The following is a 6,124-nucleotide window of genomic DNA, read 5'->3' on the forward strand; positions in this document are numbered from 1 at the left end:
CAGCAATGCAATCTTCTGTCTTTCTCCTGTCCACTTTGTTTTTCTTTCCTGAAGCAAAAAACCTCTTTGTTTCCTTGCTTATTACTTCTGGGAATTTCTGCCCTTATCTTCTCCTCTTATTAATGTAACACTTCTTGTTTGTTCCACTTTGCCAGAGAAATTGAGTACTGAAGCTGTTTTTATAGCCTTGGATATCTCTCTGTTAATCACAGAATCATAGAATGGTTTGGGTTGGAAGGGACATTTAAGATCATCTAGTTCCAACACCCCTGCTATAGGCAGGGACAGCTCCCATTAGAGTAGGTTGCTCAAAGCCTTAATGGGGTAACAATTGCCTGATAACTCAGCCCTGTGCTTTGCAAATTGATTTGGTAATAACAGACAGAGTGACTGTGAAGTGTCTCCTATGGATCACATTTCTAGTAGATGTGCTGCCACTGTGCAGCTGGATAGGTGCAGTCATCAGTAAGGCTTATTGTACTAATCCTTCTTGTGTCACAGAGTAGGAGGCAAAAACACCCAGGTACAGGTTTAGCAATCAAATGCTCTCTGATTCCCCACATGATCTAGGATTTAGCAAGAACAGAGTCTAAATCAAATAATATATAGCACAAAGTAACTGATTCTTAGCTCTCAAGTAATAAATACAAAACCTGCAAAGTTGTGTTTGATGGGAAGAGCAAAAGAAAAACAATGATATTAATTACAGAAAAAGTCCTTTGTAGCAGCTATGAGATGCATTGCAGAGTAGGCAATTTCAGAATCAATTAGAAGATTCTGTTTTGAGAGAGACAATAATACCTGTATGTGTTTGGATTTGTGAGAGACTTGAAAGCTCTGGGGTCTGGTGTAGAGATGTGTTTGCAGTAGAACTGTAAGATCAAGCAAGACTTTCTAAGAGGAGACTGAAGACAGTGAAACAAAGTAAGGAATATTAAAAGAGAAATAAATGTTGTAGTACCTGGGTAGATAAACTACAACACAAGCAAAGAGTGGCATTAAAAGAGGAAATATAAAGGGCTTTTATCACCTTACCTGAATACAATTCTGCTTATGCTGAGTCTGGTCTGAAGGGAAGGGAAGGGAAGGGAAGGGAAGGGAAGGGAAGGGAAGGGAAGGGAAGGGAAGGGAAGGGAAGGGAAGGGAAGGGAAGGGAAGGGAAGGGAAGGGAAGGGAAGGGAAGGGAAGGGAAGGGAAGGGAAGGGAAGGGAAGGGAAGGGAAGGGAATGGAAGGGAAGGGAAGAAGGGAGAAAGAAGAGAAGAGAAGAGAAGAGAAGAGAAGAGAAGAGAAGAGAAGAGAAGAGAAGAGAAGAGAAGAGAAGAGAAGAGAAGAGAAGAGAAGAGAAGAGAAGAGAAGAGAAGAGAAGAGAAGAGAAGAGAAGAGAAGAGAAGAGAAGAGAAGAGATCACTGTATTTGTACATATGAATATAATTTAACAAAACAGACTCAATTGTGAATTTAATTACATATCAAGTGTATGTTAAATGGTTGTGATGCTGTTATGAAAATGTCTGTGATAAACTTATTCACATTATATTCTGTTGCTAATTCAATTTTCATGCACAAACCCAAAATGTGGGGTTTTGTTCTGTCACTACAGATATATGTATCAAGGACAGTGTCTAATTTAAATAATATCTAATATAAATATATAAAAGTGGTATAAAGGAAGACAAGTTTCACAGCTCTTTCAATAATTCAATATTAAAAAAAGTTTTCCTTCCAGTATTTATAGCCATGAATGACAAGTACTGCATTAAAAACTTGAAGCTGAGAATGAAAAATAAATAAACTTGAAGAAAATTTTGGTGAACTCTAGGAAATATATGGAAAAAGAATATATGGAATATATGGAAAAAGAAAATGTTCTCCCCGCCTGAATACTCTGCTTCTTATCATTATCACAGGAGTATTACTTGCTCTTCACAGCTAAAATCATGTTACTAATTAAAATGTTAATAAATTCTTAAAATTGGTCTAAGCATTTACTCTTTGATTCTCTGTACTATGTGAACAGCAATCCACATGTCTGCCTATCTTGGATTTTTATTGCAGGCTGGTAAAAGCTCTGGAAATTATCTATGTTCTAAGGATCTAGTTAGTTTTAGAATGCACAGTTTAGGGATCTGTTCACATGGTGTTAAAATTTTGCAAGAATATTCAGTTTTGCCAGAAGATAGCAATTTCATGTCTATTTCACTTCTTTTTTTCTAGGTTTCAAAGACGGGGTAAGGGTCAACAAATGGATATACTCAAGCAAGCAAACTCCTGCTGAGCAGTCAGCAGTGCATCACTGTTCCCTGAAAAGTAAGTCACACACTCATTTTTGAGCATGTTGTTACGTGAACGTTATCTTTATGTGAGGTAAATGCAGAAGAAAGGACTGCAGAGTAGGTGTATTTGCGTGGGAAGTAGCTGACATCAGTAAACTCTTCACCTGAGATAACTTTTCTAATGAGTGCTGGTCATACCATTAGACTCATTGTAGAAACCCATCTGCAGTCTCAGTATTGGAGAAGTTGTAGTAACAATGTGGTACCATTATTAAGTTGTTGTTGCTGACCTTGCCAGTTTCCCTGCTGACTGAAGGCTTTGTGTTTTGCAGTACTTACAGTTGGTTAAATAAAAGTGGTGATTTGTGTATTGTTCATGGACAGGACTCTTTGATGAAAAGATGAAAATACTTCTCATGACAATATACAGTTCTGGCATTGCAGTAGCTATAGGAGCATTACACTAACTAGGATACATCACCTTGTCTGCAGGAGGAACAAATTTTAAAAGGTTTTGTTAGAACTTGAACTTCTTAACATCATAACCTAAAAAACCTAATGACTTACCCAGAGGGAGAGCAATAAGAGGCCCATTTCTGAACCAAGAAAAATACTGGGAAGCGAGTTTAGATGCAAGAAAACTGGGGCTTTGAATTTTCTTTTAAGTTTAGCAATATAAACCATTCTGGGAAAATGAACATCTTAAAACTGGAAACAGAAGTAGTACATTTTTAGAAAAACCCTGGTAATGCAAGGCTGTGGTCTCCAGTGGGCTATGTGGCTTTGAGAAGGGCCACCCATAGGACTCCACTCATTTCCCAGGAGACTGAGTGATCATCAAAGCTGGAGTCTTCCAACTGCGTGGAGACTGACACACAGGTGCCAGGGTCCTCAGAGCTGCAGCCTCACCCCAGCTAGCTGCCCACCAGCTGGCTTGCAGAGGGATGCAATGTATTCTCCAACCAGAATGGCCAAAGTGGCCTCCTAGGAACAAAATGTGGGGGATCTCTGTATTTCATCAGTGTTGCCTTTACGTCTTTTAACACTTCACTTTGTTCAAATTCATCACAAAGGATCCAAACCTTCCCCAAAATAGATCAGAGGAGCAGCAACAGGAGAATCTGCCCAATGATCAGGTAAAACAGTTAATTGCTTTTGTAATATGGTCAAGAGGACAGAATTGTTGTCCTCGTGTATCTCAGCCTGTGAAATGAGGAGGATCACTGTCATATGCTTCAGGCTGACTGCTAAGATCTTTAGATCATTCTGCACTAACTCCTTCTTAGTTTATAATCCTTCTTCCTCATCTCTGTCTTGATGGGTGAGTTGTCCCATGCCTTACCTCAGTTATGCCTTCAAGCAATGACTGATCTAGCTACCCTGATAAATGAAAGTCAGTCATGCTGTTTTCTCTAAAACCAGCATACAAGGAGTTGCCTGCTTTTGCTTTCCCTCCTGAGAGGCTGTTTTCTACAGCAAAAGGACTAGCAGTGCAAGGCAGTGAGTGTTCCCGTTGTTTTTAAAATACACCTAAAATTTCAGACCTAAAAGAAAAGTCTTGGTGTACTGATCACATTTTTGAAAGTTTCTGTGCATATTTTTTATCTGAAGTATGTGGTGAATATTCACTATTTTTAAAAAATTATATGTTTCGGAGGTTAGATAGAAAATATCTGCTGTTAATGAAAACAGAAAAGAACACCAACAGAGATAGTGCCTTTGAGTATCCCAGAAAAAAATCAGAAAAAAACTGCATTTTACATAGACAGAATAAAATAAGGTACAGATTCCTACATACTAGGATGTCTCCTGCTCACCTTTGAGAACATCATTCACCAAACTTTTGAAATTACACTGCCAAAATTGTTTCTTTTTGACCACCTGTCTTAAGTTGTTCCTCTAGCTCTAACATGAAAATGTGCTTTCCTATCATTTGATTGTGACTCAATAATGTCAGAACTTGGGAGGTTTCCTGAGAGAGTTTTAACTTTTCTTTAACTAATTTTACAATATGAGAGTTTTACTTCTGGATAAAAGGGGAAAAGTATTTCTGTCCGGAAGAAAATTACTCCGCCTAACAACAGGGAAATATCAGGCAGAGAAGGACGCAACCAACAAGTAAGAAACGCGATCGCAATCTTGGGAACATCCTGCTGAAATCTGACCTTCAGTTTACCTTTTGGCTAAGGTGGGTGTAAAAGCAGTCTCTTGAAAAGGAAAGAAATGTAAACTGGAGGTTGTGTATCTGCTCAATTTCTGGAGCAATTCAAAAAGATAAGAAATAATTACTGTAGCTTGTAAAATTTTTTCCAGTACTTGAAATTAAAGTCTAATGTCTAAAGAAAGCATCTGAATTCTTCATTGCCTCTCTTTATTTGTGTACACATGCACTTTACAAAATGTGCTGTGTACAGGTGGAACAGAATATATGAAACAGCATAATTATTTTTATTTCTGCAGCCATTCGGTCTCTTCTGGGATAAGTTAGGTTGCTATATAATCATCACCTTCAGCATATGCACTGTTCAGCATGTTTCCAGTAGAACCTGGTTTTTTAGGTTTTGTTTTTGGTTTTTGTGTTGGTTTTTTTTTTTCCTTGTTTGCTTGTTCCTTTGTTTTTGTTCTGTTTGACTCTTCTTAGTACAGGAGAAACTCAGAATGAAGTTAAGCATAACACTCACAAGGAATACTTTTTGAATGTACCCTGTCTCACAGCTAGCATAAAGGATGTTAAATAAATAAAAGCGAGTCTTGATTTTACTTCAAACTAGAGTTTTGAAAACATCATTTCAACCATTTAGAGTAAAATACCCAAGGAATATGTTAATCAAGTTTTATTTGTGTGTACCAAATTTATCAATCCAATGTGCACTTTATCATTTCCCTCCAGCAAGAAGAGAACTGCAACAGAGGCAAAGATCTCAGAAACAGGTGAATCAATGCACTGGCATACATAAAACAAATTTAGGTCCGAGACTCTTTATCTAATTTATTCAAGCTTTTAAAAAGGATGAACATTAGTCATGGCTGTTTCAGGATTCACTTTAATACATATTTGATGAGCTTTGAAAACTCAGAAATTCTCTTTTATTTAGGCTTTTCTAAATACTAAAGCAGAATCAACCTTGGATTTAAAGGAATATTAGCTCTCTCCTCACATATTCTGTCTAGTCTTGTGAGAGCTGCCCATTGTATCCAAATACAACAGTTTCTTTAGCAGTGCTGAATCTTAGACACTAAAGACAGCCTCTCCTCAATGGGAGTTACTACAAGGGGAAAAAGAAATTTTCAGTGCGTCAGAGAGGGGACAATCTAATCCTCTTTGCTGGTACATCTGCTCTGGCAGTTTTGCTCTACAAATCAAAAGGCATTCCATTAATTAAAGTTCCTTTTTCTTTCATTTTTATTCAGCTTCATAAATGTGACCAGTATTTCAAAAGGAAAAGAAAAAAAAAAACTTTCAGCCCACTTTAGTCACAAATATCCACCACTTCTTTTCTATTTTCTTTCCCTTTTTCTTTTTCTTTCCCTTTTCTCTTTCCACTTTTTCTTTCTTTCCTTCTCTTTCTCTCTTTCTCTTTCTTTTTTTTCCCTTTCTCACTCACTTTTTCTTTCATTCATTCTTTCCTTATTTTCTCCTTTTGTGGAGAACCTTCACCTTTTTTTTTTTTTTTTGGCAAAGTACATTACATTCAGAGAGTTTTACAAAACAAAGCTTTCAGTTCTTGATCAGCAACAAACTCATCTTTGTTCATGCAGCTCTATTAAGGAAAGAAGGCCAATTTTATGCAGGTTTCTATAGTCTACAGCACAAAGGCATCTATCTGCATGCAAGCTATCTGGCAGGCAC

The sequence above is a fragment of the Gallus gallus genome, chromosome 1 (genome assembly GCF_016699485.2).
Source record: "Gallus gallus isolate bGalGal1 chromosome 1, bGalGal1.mat.broiler.GRCg7b, whole genome shotgun sequence".
NCBI lineage: Eukaryota > Metazoa > Chordata > Aves > Galliformes > Phasianidae > Gallus > Gallus gallus.